This window comes from Dasypus novemcinctus, chromosome 4 (genome assembly GCF_030445035.2).
Source record: "Dasypus novemcinctus isolate mDasNov1 chromosome 4, mDasNov1.1.hap2, whole genome shotgun sequence".
Lineage (NCBI taxonomy): Eukaryota > Metazoa > Chordata > Mammalia > Cingulata > Dasypodidae > Dasypus > Dasypus novemcinctus.
This window is the reverse complement of record NC_080676.1, coordinates 57,322,153-57,341,044: the sequence shown is the minus strand read 5'-3', so window position 1 is coordinate 57,341,044 and position 18,892 is coordinate 57,322,153.

Genomic DNA, 18,892 nt, shown 5'->3' with positions numbered 1-18,892 from the left:
CAGCCCCTCTCCCCTCCCAGAGGTCAGGGAGGTGGGGCTGACATGATATGGATTGAAGGCCCACCTTCCTAATCACCTTGTTGGTCTCTGATGTGGCTGGCCTGTGGCTGGCCCCTCCTTGTCTCCTTGTAGGCATATGAACTACCAAGTACTGTCCTGGGCCCTCATGAAGAACAAAAGGCACTTCTAGCTCAGGAAATTCCAGACATTCAGGGGTTGCTTCCCCAGGAACTGAGGACAAAGACCAGCCAAGTTTTTCATTATACTACACAAACTAAACCTGATACAATGTTAAGAGCGAACTAGAACTCTATATGATTGTTAATAACAATCGGAGAGATCATTAGGAACCATCTTAAAAATTGGATACTCCATCTTTCTTGTTCTCAGTGTTCCATTTTTAAAAAAATAGTGTCTTTTTAAATTTGTTTCATAGATTCAATATTTTATTGTTTTTCTCCAAAAGTATTAATCATAGACTTAAAAAAAAAAGTATCACCCTCCCCCTTGTCCCGAGATGGATCCCTTGTCTGTTTGCTCGTTGTTTTTGCTCATTACTTTTGCACCTTGTTGCCTGCTTTTTTTTCCTCTCCTTTTTAGGAGGCACTGGAAACCGAACCTGGGACCTCCCACATGGGAGGCAGGTGCTCAACTGCTCGAGCCACATCTGCTCCCATAGTCTTTTTTTAAATGTATTTTTTGATTTATTTTAAAAAGATTCATAGAATACACAAAATGTTACATAAAAAAATATAAAGGATTCCCATGTGCCCCACTCCCCACACTTCCCACTTTTCCCCACATTAATAATTTCTTTAATTAGTGTGGTACATTCATTGCAATTGATGAACACATTTTGGAGCATTGCCACTAAGCATGGATTATAGTTTACATTGTAGTTTACACTCTCTCCCACTCAATTCCTTAGGTTATGGCAGGATATATAATGGCCAGTATCAGTCATTGCAATGTCATTCAGAACAATTTCAAGTCCTGAAAATGCCCCCCATATTACATATCTTTTTCCCTCTCCCTGACTTCAGCACCTCCAGTGGCCACTGTCTCCACATCAGTGATATAATTTCTTCTATTGCTAGAATCATAGGAAGTCTATAGTAGAATACCAGTGAGTCAAATCTAGTTCATATTTTATTTCCCGTTCCTAAGGATTCTGTGATGGCCATGCCCACTCCACTTCTAATTGAGAGGGGGCTTCAAATCCCTATGGCTGGTGGATGGAACTTTCTTGCAGTTGTAGACTCTCTCGGTTCCTTGGTGTGGTGGTTGTCCATCCTCACCTCCTTATTAGTTGTCCTAGGTGAGTCCAATGAACTGGAGAGTAGGTGTCACAGCTCTGTGAAGGCTTAGGGCCCAGCTGGCACATGGACAGCCCAAAGATTCAAGTCTCTTGACCTAATTACCAACTCCTGCACCAACTATAGGTTCAGATAAAAGGGACAGAAGAGGTATGTGTAGAGAAGTCATGTCTGGGTCCAACTCTGTCACACTTGAGAACACAAACTCCAAAGAAAGGCCCACTGGCAAGGCACCGAACTCTGGAGCTATCTGCCATGACCATAGGGCCTGGGGGTCTCTGGAGCCCTTAGAGCCCCACTATTTTGGGTTGTATCCACTTTGGTATCTATGAGATCCTGCTGAGATGTGCATAAGTGATACATCTCTGATGACCTCCCAACTAACTTTGAAGTCTCTTAGCCATGTAAACTCATTTGTCTTTAACTTTTCCCCTTTTTCTTCAAGGTCTTTTTCCAGTTGCATCACCTGCCAGTGCTTAGTAGTAATCCCTCAGTGCCAGGGAGGCTCATCCCCAGGAGTCATGTCCCACACTTGGTAGGGGAGGTAATGCATTTGTATGTAGAGTTTGGCTAAGAAAGAGGCCACATTTGTGCAACATAGAGGCTCTCAGGAGGTAACTCTTAGGCACCCTACAATACTAGGCTAAGTGACAGTTTCAAGAGCAAAGGCGCATAAGCATAGTTGTCAATATCAAGGGCCCATCAATGGCCCATCCTTCTTCAGTAATCATTGCCCTGTACTTTGAGGAGTGTTCCTTTTCTGTTAGAGAATGTGGCAGGGCTCCCCAGGATGGAATTGAATATTCTTTTGGTTGTTGTGTGAATCTCTACCCACCGTGATAATGCCGCCTGAACATTTTGAACATACTTACATAGCTTATATGTATGCCCAGGTGAACTTCCTTGCGGTCACCCCTCGGGCTGAAGTGTGGTTTGCTGGCCTGGCGGAGGAGCAGCCGCGGCAGGCCAAGCTGCTGCCCCCATAATAGGGTGGCTGGTCGGACTCACCGCCACCCCTGAAGGGAGCTCGGCATGGGCGCAGAGTGCCCTCGGGTCTCCCCTTCTCGGCAGCCATGCTTCCGCGGCCGCCCCTCCTCCCAGATGGTGCCACACGATGCCTGTGGGGCGGCACCCTTCTTCTTCTTTCTCCCTGCGCAGGCGCAGGGCGGAAAATTCCAGTCTGCCCTTTTCCCCTCCCCCGACAGCAGCAACAGCCAGGCGTGGGCGGAAAAATCCAGTCTGCCCTTTTCCCTCCCCCCGACAGCAGCAACAGCCAGGCGTGGGCGGGAAACTCAAGTCTGCCCTCCACACCAGCAACAGCAGCCACCAATCCCTAAACCCTGCCCCTTCCCCCAGCAACAGCGGCAGCCAATCCCTAACCACCACCCCTCCCCCGTCCAGTACCGCCCACTGACCTTTCTCCGGCAACCAATCAGAACAGGGCGTGGCTTCGACCAATCAGCCTTCCCCAGCCCCTATAAAACTGTTGCCTCTCCCTCAATAAAGTGGACTTGCGTGTTTACCTCGTCTCCGCGGTAGTTCTTCTGCCGTGCGCCCTTCAGTCCTGAGAGCCCCCGACAAGGGCCTGGCCTCCCTTGTCCCCAGTTCGTCGCCTGCTTCTCCGGGCGACCCCCTCATCGCTGGCTTCGCCGGGCGACCCCATCAGCCGAACCGCGCAACCCCTGTGAGACTGACCCCTCGTCTGCTGCCGGACCGACCCCTCGTCCCAAGTGGGACCGACCCCTCGTCCTAAGCTGGACTGACCCCTCGTCCGCAGCCAGACCCCACCTCTACCGACCAAGCAAGCCGCCGCACTTCCTTCCATGTATCCCCCATCACTGACACCTCACACCAATGATCCTACCCTGCCACAGTTGTAACCCTTCTGTGATCTAAAACTTCTTCAAAAATTAAGCCAAGAAAAAAAAAATTAAGCCAAGAATATTGCCAAATTCAATTAATAGGAAAATGAAATAATGATAGATTTAAACATAAGAAATAAAATACATAATAATTTAGAAAAAATAAAAATAAAAAATAAAAAATTGGGATATTAAAAAAAAGAAAAATATTTAAAAAATTATTTTGACCTTTTGCCTTTCATCACTGAAATTATCTGTTGTTCTGTATGACAGTGACATTTTCTTCCATTTCTTCCCCAGTGTCTTACTTTTTTTCATTTTGTCTTCAAAGAAGTTTTAGGTCACAGTAAAGTCACATACAGAATATAGGTGACTTCCATATACTCAACATCCTCCCTCTTTTTCCCCTTCCTTATTAATAACCTTTTCACATGTGGATGGTACATTTGTTACAACTGATGTACAAATATTGAAACGTAACTACTAACTATGGTCAATGGTTTACATTATGTTTTACATTTTAGACCTTACACTTTTATAAATTTTTAATGAAATTTAACATGGCCTGTATCCATTATTGCAAGATCATGCAGAATATTTCCATTGCCCTCTAAATACCTCCTCATCCATCTATTCTATTTCTCCCTCCCCCTGTGCTTGGGACCCACAACAATGACCAGGCTTCACTCCTTATAGGACAAGATTCATAGATACTTGCAACAACCCTGAGGGCTTGATACACTAGACTGTCCTTCCCTATTAGGAACTGCCATGCTCTTGAGAGACACCCTGCCTTTGTTTGAGAACATATTGAGCCTCCCAGGATGGGAGTCCAACACCTTCCCACTTATTATGTGGGCCTCCCCTCACTGATACAACACACTATGACAAAATGATCACTCTCACATTCTCTAGAAGACTGCCTTAGGTGTGCCCTGTCCCAAATACCCTCCCATCGAATATGCTAAATCAGTAACCATTCCTTGTCATATTGTCAAGAGTTTTCTCAACATTGTAGTTTCAACCACATACCCGCCAATCTCCAGTGTTCACTTGCTACCTCCCCCAACCCTCCTCCACCCAACACATCCTCCCCAACCTACCCCCCTGTAAACCTTGCAACCCCCCAACCCAATAGTATCCTACACCCCTGTCATATCCCTTCACTGCACAACTTCTCAGTTCCACCTTATCATAGATCTCGCCTGTGTGGGCATTGGCTCACAACCTTCTTCTCCCTTTCTATTTCTTGTAACTTATCTTCCATATTCTAGCTCTCTGAGTTGACTTGATTTGCTTAATTCATATCACTGAGGTCATGCAATATTTGTCCTTCAATGCCTGGCTTGCTTCACTCAATATAAGCTCCTCAAGATTCATCCATGTAATTCAGGGTATTTACTGTATTCCTTCTTACAGCTGAGTAATATTCCATTGTATGTATACACTACATTTTGTTTATCCATTCTTCTGTTGATGAGCATTTGGGTAGATTCCAACTTTTGGCAGTAGTGAATAATGCTGCTATTAACATTGGTGTGCATATATCTGTTCATGTCCTTGCTTTCAATTCTTCTGGATATATACCCAGCAGTGGAATTGCTGGATCATATGGTAGATCTATACTTAGTTTTTTTAAGGAATTGCCAAACTGTCCTTCACAATGACTGGATCATTCTATATTTCCACCAGCAGTGGATGAGGGTTCCCATTCCTCCACATCCTCTGCAACACTTGTAGTCCTCTGTTTTTTTAATAGCCACCAGTCTAATGGGTGTAAGATGGTATCTCATTGTAGTTTTGATTTACATTTCCCTAATAGCTAATGATGTTGAGCATCTTTTCATGTACTTTTTAGTACTTTGTATTTCTTTTTAGTACTTTTCATGTACTTTTCATGTACTTTGTATTTCTTCTTTGGAGAAGAATTCCTTCAAATCACATACCCATTTTAAAAATGGGTTGTTTGTCTTTTTATTTTCAAGTTATAGGATTTATTTACATATGCTGGATATTAGGCTCCTATCAGATATATGGTTACCAAATATTTTCTACCATTGCATAGGCTGTCTTTTCACTTTCTTGACAAAGTCCTTTGAGGTGTAAAAGGGTTTAATTTTGAAGATGTCCCATTTATCTATTTTTCCTTTCACTGCTTGTGCTTTGGGTGTGAAATTCCTGAAGCCATTTCTTATTACAAGGCCCTGTAGATGCTTCCCTACATTATATTCCAAGGTCTTTATGGTCTTGGCTCTTATATTTAGATCTTTGATCCATCTTGAGTTGATTTTTTTTTTTGTCTTTTTTTAAATTGTTTTTTTTTTAAGATACATGGATCACAGAAAAATGTTATATTAAAAAATGTAAGAGGTTCCCATATACTCCACACCCCCCCCCCCCACTCCTCCCACATCAACAACTTCTTTCATCATTGTGGCACATTCATTGCATTTGTTGAATACATTTTGGAGCACTGCTATACTGCATGGATTATAGTTTACATTATACTTTACACTTTCCTGAAGTACTTTCGGTGGGTTATGGCAGGATATATAAAGTCCAGCATCTGTTGCTGTAATATCATTTATGACAACTCCAAGTCCTGAAAATGCCCCCACATCTTTTCTTCCCTCTCCCTGCCCTCAGCAACTATCATGGCCACTTTTTCCACATCAATGCTACAGTTTCTTCCATTACTAGTCACAATAGTTCTATAGTAGAATACCAGTAAGTCCACTCTAATCCATATTTTTTTCCTCCATCCTGTGGACCCTGGGATGGTGATGTCCACTCTATCTCTATATCAAGAAGAGGCTTAGATCCCACATGGTTGATGGATGCGATTCTCCTGCTTGGAATTGTAGGCACTCTCAGTTCCATGGTGTGGTGGTTGGCCATCTTCACCTCCTTGACCTCCTCATTAGCTGATCTGGGTAAGTCCACGAACCGGAGAGTAGGAGTTGCAACTCTGCTGAGGCTCAGGGCCCAGCTGGCACTTGGCTAGTCCAGAGATTTCAAGTCTCCTGAGTATTCACCAAACCCAGTGCCAACCACAGGTTCAGTAAAAGTGACTGAAGAGGCATGTGTAGAAAGGTCACATCTGAGTCAATTCCATCAAACTCAGTAACACAAATTACAAAGTAGGGCCCACTGACAAGACACTGTACTCCAGAGCCATGTGCCATGACCATAGAACCTGTGTGTCTCCGTAGCCCTCAGGAGCACTGGTACCTGGAGTTGCATCTATTTTGGCTGTCTCTGGGATCCTGCTGAGGTGTGCATTAACACAACCCCTCTGATGACCTCTCGACTCTTTTTTGAAGACTCTTAGCCATACAAACTCATTTCCACCATTGAGTTGATTTTTGTATAAGGTGTGAGATGGTTTTCCTCTCTCATTCTTTTGAATATGGATATCCAGTTCTCCAAGCACCATTTGTTGAAGAGGCTATTCTCTCTCAGTTGAGTGGGGTTGGTGGCCTTGTCGAATATCAGATGACTGTATATGCGAGGATCTATATCAGAACTCTGTTTGGTTCCAATGGTCAGTATGTCTATCCTTGTGCCAATACCATCCCAGTTTTGATCACCTCAGATTGCTCATTATTGGTGTAAAGAAATGCTACTGATTTTTGTGAATTGATCTTATAACCTGTGGCTTTACTGAACTCATTTATAAATTTTTGAAGCTTTGTTGCAGATTTCTCAGGGCTTTCTTTGTATAGGATCATGTCATCTGCAAATAGTGAAATGTTTACTTCTTCCTTTCCAATTTGGATACATTTTATATTTTTTCTTGCCTCAGTGCTTGAGCAAGTACTTCTAACACAATGTTAAAAAGGAGAGGTGATAGTAGGCACCCTTGTCTTGTTCCCATTCTTAGAGGGAAAGCTTTTAAGATTTCACCATTATATATGATGTTAGCTGTGAGTTTTTCAATTATACCCTTTATCATGTTCAGAAAATTTCCTCTTATTCCTACCTTTTGCAGTGTTTTTATCAGGAAAGGGTGTTTTGTTTTGTTGAATGCTTTTTCTGTATCTACAGAAATGTTCATGTGATTTTTTTCTTTCAATTTGTTTATGTGGTGTATTACATTGATTGATTTTCTTATGTATCCTTGCATACCTGGTATGAAACCCACTTGGTCATGTGTAAAATTCATTTGACATGTTGTTGAATATGATTAGTAAATATTTTGTTGAGGATTTTAGCATCTAGGTTCATTAGAGAGATTGGTCTGTAATTTTCCTTTCTTGTGGCATCTTTGTTTGGCTTTGGTGTTAGGGTAATGTTGGCCTCATAGGATGAGTTAGGCAATGTTTCTTCTACTTCTATTTTTTGGAAGAGTTTAAGTAGGATTGGTGTTAGTTCTTTCTGTAATATTTGGTAGAATTCACTTGTGAAGCTGTCTGGTCCTGGGTTCTTCTTAGTTGGGAGGTTTTTGATGACTGATTCTATCTCTTTATTTGTGATTGGTCTGTTGAGGTCATCAATTTCTTCTTTCCTCAATGTAGGCTACTTATATGTTTCTAGCAGTTTGTCCATTTCCTCTAAATTATCCTTCTTGTTGGCATATAATTTTTCAAAATATCCTCTTTTGATTCTCCTTATTTCTGAGGGATCAGTGGTGATAACCCCTTCCTTATCTCTTATTTTGTGTATTTGCATCTTCTTTTTTCTCTGTTAGTCTAGCTAAGGGATTGTCAATTTTATTGATCATCTCTAAGAAACAGCTTTTGGTTGTATTTATTTTTTCTAGTGCTTTCTTATTTTCTATTTCATTTAGTTCTCCTCTGCTCTTTGTTATTTCTTTCTTTCTACTTCCATTGAGGTTAGTTTGTTGTTCTTTTTCTAATTCCTCCAGGTGTGTGGTTAGGTCTTCAATGTTAGCTCTTTCTTCTTTTTTGATATATGCATTTATGACTATGAATTTCCCTCTCAGTACAGCTTTTGCTACATCATAGGTTTTGATATATTGTCATTTTCATTCATTTCAAGGTAGTTACTGATTTCTTTAGAAATTTCCTCCTTGACCCACTGTTTGTCTAAGAGTGTGTTGTTTAATTTCCATATCTTTGTGCCTAAACTGGTTCTTTGACCCTTACTGATTTCCAGCTTTATTCCATTGTGGTCAGAGGAATTACTTTTGTATAATTTCAATCTTTTTGAGTTCATTGTTAATTTTTCTGTGGCCTAGTTTGTGGTCTGTCTTGGAGAACAATCCATGTGCACTTGAGAAGAATGTATATCCCACTGTATTTGGATGTAGTGTTCTGTATATGTCTATTAGGTCCAGATCCTCTACTGTATTATTCAAAGTCTTTGTTTCTTTATTGATTCTCTGTCAAGATATTCTGTGTAATGGTGATAATAGTGTATTAAAATTGCCCAATATAATTGTAGAGACATTTATTTCTCCACTTAGTTTTTTCCAATGTTGGCCTCATGTATTTTGAGGTGCCCTGGTTAGGAACATAAATGTTTATTATTGTTCTTTCTTCTTGAAAGATTACCCCTTTTACTAATATATAGTGTTCATCTTTGTCTCTTACAATGATTTTGCATTTAAAGTCTATTTTGGTGGCGGACTTGGCCCAGTGGTTAGGGTGTCCGTCTACCACAAGGGAGGTCTGCGGTTCAAACCCTGGGCCTCCTTGACCCATGTGGAGCTGGCCCATGCACAGTACTGATGCGTACAAGGAATGCCGTGCCATGCAGGGGTGTCTCCCATATACGGTAGCCCCATGTGCAAGGAGTGCGCCCCGTAAGGAGAGCTGCCAAGCATGAAAGAAAGTGCAGCCTGCCCAGGAATGGTGCCGCACACACAGAGAACTGACACAACAAGATGATGCAATAAAAAGAAACACAGATTCCCATGCTGCTGACAACAACAGAAGCAGACAAAGAAGACACAGCAAATAGACACCGAGAACAGACAATCGGCGGGGGGGGGGGGGGGGGGGGCAGGCGGGAAGGGAAGAGAAATAAATTTAAAAATCTTAAAAAAAGTCTATTTTGTCTGATATTAGTATAGTTACTCCTGCCCTTTTTTTTTTTGTTATTGTTTGCTTGTAAGATTGTTTTCCAGCCATTCACTTTCAAGCCTCCTTGAATCCCTGGGTCTAAGGTGGGTTTCTTGTATGCAGCATATAGATGGGTCATATTTCTTTATCCATTCTGCCAATCTGTGTCTTTTTTTTTTTTTTTTTGGTGTAATCACATGGTTGTGCATTTAATCATTATTAGAGCTATTGCTTTATTTCAATAATAATAATAAACAAAAAGCCCAGATGAATAATAAAACAAGAAAATTCTTCACCTCTCAATTTCTCTATGCTTCCCTTTCTGCAAATAGCCACTGTTTCTTGATATTCTTGCCCATTTTTAATTTTTTTGTGTGAGAAAATATCTTTACTTTTCTCTCCCACTTGTTTCTTGAACAACACTTTGAAAATCATTTTTACTTAAAATTTTTATTACCTTTTTAAAAGATACATAAATCACACAAAATGTTACATTAAAAAATATGAGGTTCCCATATACTTCCACTCCCCACCTCCTCCACTCCTCCCACATCGACAACCTCTTTAATCAGTGTGGCACATTCATTGCATTTGATGAATACATTTTGGAGCACTGCTACACATACTCTCAAGGAATTACTTATATTAGCCATATTTTCTTTGGATTTATGTATGTCACATGATGTTTTTATTTCTCTTTTTGTCTTTTTAATTGTTCTTACACTCTCCTTCAGCTCTCTCTCCTATTTTTTCCTTTCAACCTGAAGAACTCCCTTTAGTATTTCTTGAAGGGCAGGTTTCTTATTGGCATACTCTCTTAATTTCTGTTTATCTGTGAGTATTTTGATTTTGCCATCATTTTTGAGTGCCAGCTTTGCTGGATAGAGAATTCTTGGCTGGAAGTTTTTCTTTTAATACCTTAACTGAGTCATACCACTGCCTTCTTGCCTCCATGGTTTCAGATAAGAATCAGCACTTATCGAGCTTCTCTTGTGTTATGGTTCTCTTTTCTGTTGCTGCCTTCAGTATTTTCTCTTTGTCTTGAGCATTGGACAGTTTGACAAGTATATGTCTTGGAGTAGGTCTGTTGGGATTTATACTTTTTGGGGTGTGTTGCACTTCCTGGGCATGTACATCCATCTCCGTCAACAGGGTTGGAAAGTTTTCAGCCATTATTTCCTCCAGCACTCCTTCTGTCCTCTTTCCCTTCTCTTCTCCCTCTGGGATGCCTATAATGTGTATGTTTGTACATTTGTCTTGCCGTTCAAATCCCTAAGTCCCTGCTGGATTTTTTTCTATCTTTTTACCTATCTGTTTGATTTCAGATGTACTGTCTTCCACATCACTAATTCTTTCCTCTGTCCGTTCAAAGCTGCTGTTATGTGCTTGCATGTATTTTTTATTTCTTAGATTTGCCATTCATCACTATCATATCCATTATTTTTTTTATGTTTGTTTACAATTTCTTCCCCATGTTCTCTTAGTGTCTTCTTAATATCCTTAATCTCTTCCTTCACTTCATTAAGTTGGTCCATGATATTTGTTTGGACAGCTTTGATTAGTTGTCTAATATTCTGCATCTCTTCCTGGTTTTTAGTTTGTTCATTGGACTGGACCATGTCTTCCTGTTTCTTGGTATGGTTTGTAATTTTTTTGTTGCTGTCTGGTTATCTTTTTATCTTGATGGGTTTATTCAGTTGATTAGCTCCTCTCTTTACTCTAGGGTTTTGTTTAGCTACTGTTTTTTTTTGCGTGTGAAGTTTTCTCTTTGACACTTTGTTCTTCTTGTTCTATTTCCTTGCTGATTTCTATGTTCCCTTGAGCAATTTGTCTTTTTGTCCAGCTGTCTCCAAATTGATGCCCTGAAGCCTCCTTCTCCATGAGTTCTCAAAACAGCTCACTTGGGTAGGATCTTGCCCTCACTCAGCCATTTTTTTTGTGAGAAAGATGGTTAGTGCACACTTAAACCGACACCTTCTTGCTGCCTCCTTCCAGTCATAGTCTTTTGGAATGTGTTTGTACCTGGTTTTTTTCTTTATTAGAGAAGTTGTGGTTTACAGAACAATCAGGTATAAAATACAGGATCCCCATATACCATCGTATCATTAACACCTTGTATTCGTGTGGAACATTTGTTACAATTGATGATAGGACATTTTTATAATTGTACTATTAAGTATAGTCCATTTTTAAACTTAGAGTTCATTTTTTATATAATGTAATTCCATCGAATTTTTTTGGTTAATTTTTATTGTTACCATATATATGATTTAACATTTTCCCTTTTAATCATATTCAGATATATATTTCAGTGCTGTTAATTACATTCCCAATGTTGTGCTACTATCACCACCATCCAAATGGTTCCCTCATTTCAAATAGAACCCTGTACATTTTAAGCCTTAACTTCCCATTCCCTATCTCCACCTGTCCCCTGGTAACCTATATTCCAGATTCTGAATCTATGAGTTTGCTTATTCTAATTATTTTAAGTCAGTGAATCATATAATATTTGTCCTTTTGTGTCTGGCTTATTTCACTCAACATGATATCTTCAAGGTTCCTCCATGTTGTCACATGTACCAAGACTTCATTCATTTTTATGGCTGAGTAATATTCCAATGTTGTATATATATACATATCACATTTTATTTATCCATTCATCTATTCATGAAAACTTGTGTTGCTTCTATCTTTTGACAATTGTGAATAATGTTTCTATGAACATTGGTGTGTGAACATTTGTTGAATTTCCTTCTTTCAATTCTTTTGGGTATATACCTAGTAGTGGGATTTCTGGGTCATATGATAGTACTATATTTAGCTTTCTGAGGAACTTGTACCCAACTTCAAGCACAGAAAACTGTTTTTTATATATGCATCTGCTAGTTTGCTAAAGGCAACCAAGGCAATATACAGAAATGGCTGGCTTTTACAATGGGGATTTATTAACTTTTAAGTTTATAATTCTGATGCCATCAAAATGTCCACATCGAGGCATCAGGCTCCTCCAGTCTCCTCACTTACAACTTTCTGGTTTCCGCAGCTTCCTTTCTCAGCTTCTGGGGGCCTCTCTCTGTGCCTCTGTGCTCTGCCAATTCCAGCCTCCAGCCTCTGGGACTCTCTTTCTCTAACCTCTGGGGGTTTCTCTGAGCTCCTGTGTGTCTCTGTGGCTAGCCCTCTTCATATTTATCCATTTACAAAGGACTCCAGTAGGAGGGTTAAGACCCAGCTGGGTCACACCTTACTGGAGTAATCTAATCAAACAGTCCTATCTATAATAGATTCATACCCACCGGTATTGACCAATTTAAGAAGATAATTTTCTGGGATCCACAAAAGACTAAAACTACCATAGCATCTCTAAATATAGAATAATAAAACCTGGATCTCCCATATGATAGAAAGAAGCCAAATCACTTGAGCCACATCAGCTTCCCATCAAGTCCTTTCTTTACCTACTTAATAATTGGGTTATTTATCTTTTTTTGTAGAGTTTTAGAGTTCTTAACATATTCTGGATGTACACTCTCCAAATATTTTCTCTCATTCTGCAGGTCTTCTCTTCATTTTATTGATGAAGTCTTTGATGCATGGGAATTTTAAATTTTGATAAATTTCTGTTTAGTTTTTCTTCTATTGCTTTGATTTTCATGTAAATTTAAGAATTCATTGCCTAAGACAAGGCCTGAAGCTATTACCCAATGTTTTCTTCTAAGAGTTTTATAGTTTCAGTTCCTATATTTGAATTAATTTTTGTGTATAATGTGGGTTAGGGGTCCTCTTTCATTATTTTCTATGTGGATATCCAGTTTTCCCAGCACTTGTTCTTTCCCCATTGGGTGGTCTTGGCACCCTTGTCAAAAATTGACCATAGATGTGTGGGTTTATTTCTGAATTCTCAATTCCTTTTCTTTGGTCTATATGTCTGTTCTTGTACCAGTACCACACTGTTTTGATTTCTGTAGCTATGTTAATAAGTTTTGAAATCAGAAAGTGTGAATACTCAACTTTTTACTTCTTTTTTAAGATGGCTTTGGGTATTCATGGTCCCTTGTCCTTCCATAAAAATTTGATGATTGCCTTTTACATTTCTGCAAAGAAGGCTGTTGAATTTTTTTTATCAGCAGTACATGAATCTGTAAATCAATTCAGGTAGCATTGACATCTTAATGGTATTAATTCTTCCAATCCATGAACATGGGGAATCTTTCCATTTATTTAGACCTTCTTTAATTTCTTTCAGCAATGTTTTATAGTTTTCCATGTTCAAGTCTTTTATGTCCTTGGTTAAATTTATTTCTAGATATTTTATTCTTTTAGTTGCTATTATGAATGGAATTGTTTTCTTGATTTCCCTTTCAGATTGTTCATTGCTGGTGTATAGAAACACAACTGATTTGGGCATGTTGATCTTGTCTCCTCCTATTTTGCTGAATTTACTTATTAGCTCTAGCAGCATTTGTATAGGTTCACTGTGATTTTCTACATATATAGGATCATGTCATCTGCTAACGGAGATCATTTTGCTTCTTCCTTTCTAATTTGGATGCCTTTTCATTGATAAAACATTTAGTGAACTCGTTTTGGAAAGTGAAGAGTTACATAGACCTTATCTCTTTGCAGCATGATGAAGAGTTAATACCGTGGGCTCTGAAATACTACTGAATGGTTTTGAATCTTGCCTCTACAACTTCTGCATGATGTTGAGCAAATTAACCTCTCAGAGCCTCCATAAAATGGGGATAATAATAGTATTTACTCCCCAGAATTGTTGTGGCGATAGAATGAAAAATTACATGTAAAGCACTTATAACAGTGCCAACACATAGTTAGTACTCAGTAAATGTTAGCTATTATTAATAAGTTTCACAGAATGAGGTACAACTGTAAGTGATCTTGGTATGCAATCCATCCCACCAATTATTTATGGGTAACTGTTACTTGCTCTTCTGCTAAAAATATTGTATATTATATATATGACTTATTTCCTTTTTATAATAACAATGAGGCTTCAGAAAAATTCACCATGTGTTATCAAATATGATGTTCTTGACAAGCATCAGAGTGGAAAAACCATCGGATCATAATGGAACTCCCTCATGAGACTCTCCAGGATATGCTCACTCCCTCAACAACATCCATGCACCTTATATACACACTCACACATACATAACAAAGGTATAGCTTGCCTCAGTGATTACATGCTAAAGAACAAACAAGAAAATCTGTGTCTCTGAAAATATCATGTTAAATGTGCATGCCAACAAAGGTATTTATTGTTTGCTGATCATCATTTAGTAAACTGGCATTCACTTAACATAAGGCACTATATTTTAATTCAGAATCACTTTTAAAAAATACATAACTTTTTATCATGGTAACATATATACACCTCAAAATTTCCCATGTTAACCACTTTCAAGTATACAATATATTAAGTATATCCACAGTGTTGTGCTCCTATTACCACCATCCATTACCAAAGTTTTTTCATCACCCAAACAGAAACTCTGTACTTATTAAGCAATCAATCCCCATTCTCCATTTCTCCTTCCCTGCCCCTGGTAACACATAATCTACTTTCCATTGGTAAGATTTTGGGTGTTCTAGGTATTTCACATAAATGGATTCTTATAATATTTGCTCTTTTTTTTTTTTTAAGATTTATTTTATTTATTTATTTAATTTCCCCCCCTCCCCTGGTTGTCTGTTCTTGGTGTCTATTCACTGCGTCTTGTTTCTTTGTCCGCTCCTGTTGTCGTCAGCGGCATGGGAAGTGTGGGCGGCGCCATTCCTGGGCAGGCTGCTCTTTCTTTCACGCTGGGCGGCTCTCCTTACGGGGCGCACTCCTTGCGCGTGGGGCTCCCCCACGCGGGGGACACCCCTGCATGGCAGGGCACTCCTTGCACGCATCAGCACTGCGCATGGGCCAGCTCCACATGGGTCAAGGAGGCCCAGGGTTTGAACCGTGGACCTCCCATATGGTAGACGGACGCCCTAACCACTGGGCCAAAGTCCGTTTCCCTAATATTTGCTCTTTTGTGTATGGCTTATTTCACTCAACTAATGTCTTCAAGGTTTTTCCATGTTGTACCATTTATAAGAAGTTCTTTCCTTTTTATGGCTGAATAATAAATATTCTATTGCATTGTATATACCACATTTTGTTTATTCATTCATCTGTGGATGAATACTTGGTGTTTTTTTTTTTTTTACCTTTTGACTACTGCAAATAATGCTGCTATGAACATTAGTGTACAAATATCTGTTTGAGTCCCTGTTTTTGGCTATATACCTAGTAGTGTGATTACTGGGTCATACAGTAATTCTGTGTTCAACTTTCTGAGGAACTGCTAAACTTCCATGGCGGCTGCACCATTTTACATTCTCACCAACAGTATTCCAGGGTTTCTATTTTTCAGCATCCTTGCCAACGCTTATTGTTTTCCATTAAAAAAAAAAAATAGATACCCTAGTGAGTGTGAAGTGGTATCTCATTGTGGTTTTGATTTGCATTTCCCTGATGACTAACGATGTTCATCGGCTTGACTCTTAAACTTGCTGAAATGTGATATGTTTTCTTCCTTCTCATGAAGCTTATATTGTCAAGGAGTATATTGAATAACACTGTAGAAATAATTAAAATGTCATGTTTTTCTAGTGTTTTATTTTAAAAATGTTTATAGGTGTTGAATTTGTTGTTATAGGAAGGTCAATTCTTTATTTTGCAGAAAAGGTCTAGCATTTTCTAAGAATTTCATTATCATATTCATTTAACTAATGAACTCCTTACTGTTTTAAACATATTTACTGTCCTCTGGTAGTAGAAAGGAGAAACAATATATCAATGAGTTACTGGACTCAGGAATGTTAGGCTTTCTTGTCAATTCCAAAGAACTTTTAAAAATGAGTGGTATGCTATTAGACTGGCCACTATTAAAGAGTCGGAAAACTGTAAATGTTGGAGAGAATGTAGAAAGAAAGGAATGCTTATTCACTGTTGGTGTTATGTAGAATGCTACAGTCACTGTGGAAGACTGTTTGGCAGTTCCTAAAGAAGTTGAATATAGACATGCCATGGGATTTGACAATATCGTTGCTTGGTAAATACCTAGAAGAACTGAGAGCAGTGACACGAATAGACACCTGCACACCAGTGTTTATAGCAGCATTATTCACAATAGCCAAAAGTTGGAAACAACCCAGGTGTCCATCAACCAATGAATGGATAAAAAAATTGTGGAATATACACAGAATGGAATATTATACAGCAGTAAGAAAAAATGAAGTCGTGAAACATATGACAATACTGATGAACCTGGAGGACATTATGTTGAATGAAGCAAGTCAGACACAAAAGGACAAATACTATATGATTGCCCTATTATGAATTAAATATGTTATGTAAAATATAACTATATTATGTAAAATATGAATATTGGTTGAATTGCATATGTAAGACCGTCTTTCTTTGAAGCTGAACAAATATAAGTTAATACTGCAAAATGTTAATATCAGACAAAAACAACTAAGTAAAGGAGACCAGACACAGATATATATATCACATATATATAAATGATTCCATTTATAAAGATGAAAGGAGATTAGTGGTTATGTAGATCTGAGGAAGGACTGCTAAGGGGTATGGAGTCTTTCTTTTTGGAGTAATGAAGTTGTTCTAAAAATTTTGAGATGATGAATATACAACATTGTGATTGTACTAAAAGCCATGGATTATACACTTTGGATAGAATAAACAGAAGCAGCAGCTATGTACAGTAGGGGAGGCCTAGAGAGATTGAGAGGTGAGGAATTTTCTTGTTTGTTTGTCTGTTTTTTGTTTATTATTATTATTGAAATACTGAAAATGCTCTAATAATGATTGAAGTGATAAACACAGAACTACGTGATTATAGCAAATACCATTGATAGTACACTTTGGATGAATTGCATGTTTATTAATATGTATCAATAAAATTGATTTGTTAAAGTAAAAGAAAAGAATGGTGTGGAGTTACCTATTAGTTTACCTATTGGTTTACCTTTGCTTCCATAATCAGACCTCCATTTGGTAGAAAAGTGTTTGTCTGTGAAGCTTGAGGCCTGTTGAAAATTCTTCATGGTGGACTCCATGGTGTCCACTTTCATATCTCAAGCACATCTTCGGCTATGTGCAAGCTTATTTGGTGCTGGAATTCCCTTCAAAACCATCCTTTTTAAAGGTCTGTCCTGCCTATTCTAGAACAGGTTCAAAGTCATGAGGACTCATTATTTATCAACACAGCCCCTAACATCCTCCTGTCCTTCCTCTTTCCCTCCTTCCCTCACTCCCTTCCTTTGTTTTTTCTTTTCTTTCACTTTTTCTTATTTCCTTTCTTTTTATCAGCTCCTTGTAATATCTACCCATTGTTTTTTAAAAAAGAATTATTTATTTCTGCCCCCCACCCCAGTTGTTTGTGCTTACTGTCTGCTCTCTGTGTCTGTTCATTGTGTGCTCTCTGTGTCTGCTCATCTTCTTTTTAGTAGGCACTGGGAACTGGACCCAGGACCTCCCATGGGGTAGGGAGGCACCCAATGGCTTGAGCTACCTCTGCTCCCTGCTTATTGTGTCTCTCATTGTGTTTCCTCATTATATCTCCTCGTTGTACCATCTCGTTGTGTCATCTTTTTTTTTTAATTATTTTTTTTTGTTGTGTCATACTGATGCATCATTGTGTTGTGCCAGCCTATTGTGTCAGCTTGCAGTCTTGATCATCTTATTTAGGAGGCACTAGGAACTGAACTGGGACCTCCTAAGTTGTAGGCAGGTGTCCAACTGCTTGAGCCATATCTGCTTCCCTCACCCATTTTTTTTTTAAAGATTTATTTTTTATTTATTTCTCTCCCCTCCCCCACCCCCCCCAGTTGTCTGCTCTCTGTGAATCTGTGTTTCTTTTTGTTGCATCATCTTGTGTCAGCCCTCCGTGTGTGCAGCGCCATTCTTGGGCAGGCTGCACTTTCTTTCACACTGGGTGGCTCTCCTTACGGGGCGCACTCCTTGCGCATGGGGTTTTCCTGCACAGGGGACACCCCTGCGTGGCAGGGCACTCCTTGGGCACATCAGCACTGCGTATGGGCCAGCTCCACATGGGTCAAGGAGGCCCGGGGTTTGAACCGTGGACCTCCCATGTGGTAGACGGGTGCCCTATCCATTGGGCCAAGTCCGCTTCCCTACCCATTGTTTTTTAATTCTTTGTTTAGGGCCACACAAAACAAACCCATTCCCTTCTTGGGCTGTAGTCCTACAACTAACTGGAGGCAATTATCTTTATCCACATTCCTCCTTCTAAGAGAATCCCTTTTTATTAAAGCATATAGGTTCCTTCATGCATTCTCTATAAACCAATAATAGCTAACATTTATTGACTGTTTACTGTGCCAGTTACTGTATCTACATTATATTCTTATAACCCTCCCAGGTGAGTTAATGATAGTTAATACTTATTCAGCCTTTACTATCCACTCACCTAGGATATAGTAAACACAAGTAAAGGAGTTATAATAATAACTGTGATGGTTAAGTTCATATGCCGCTTTGGCTAGGTTATAGTGTCCAGCTGTTTGGACAAGCAACCATTGGCCTGTGAGGATATTTCATGGATTTAAATCTCTACTTTAGCCAGCTGCCTTCTCCTGGGGAATTCAT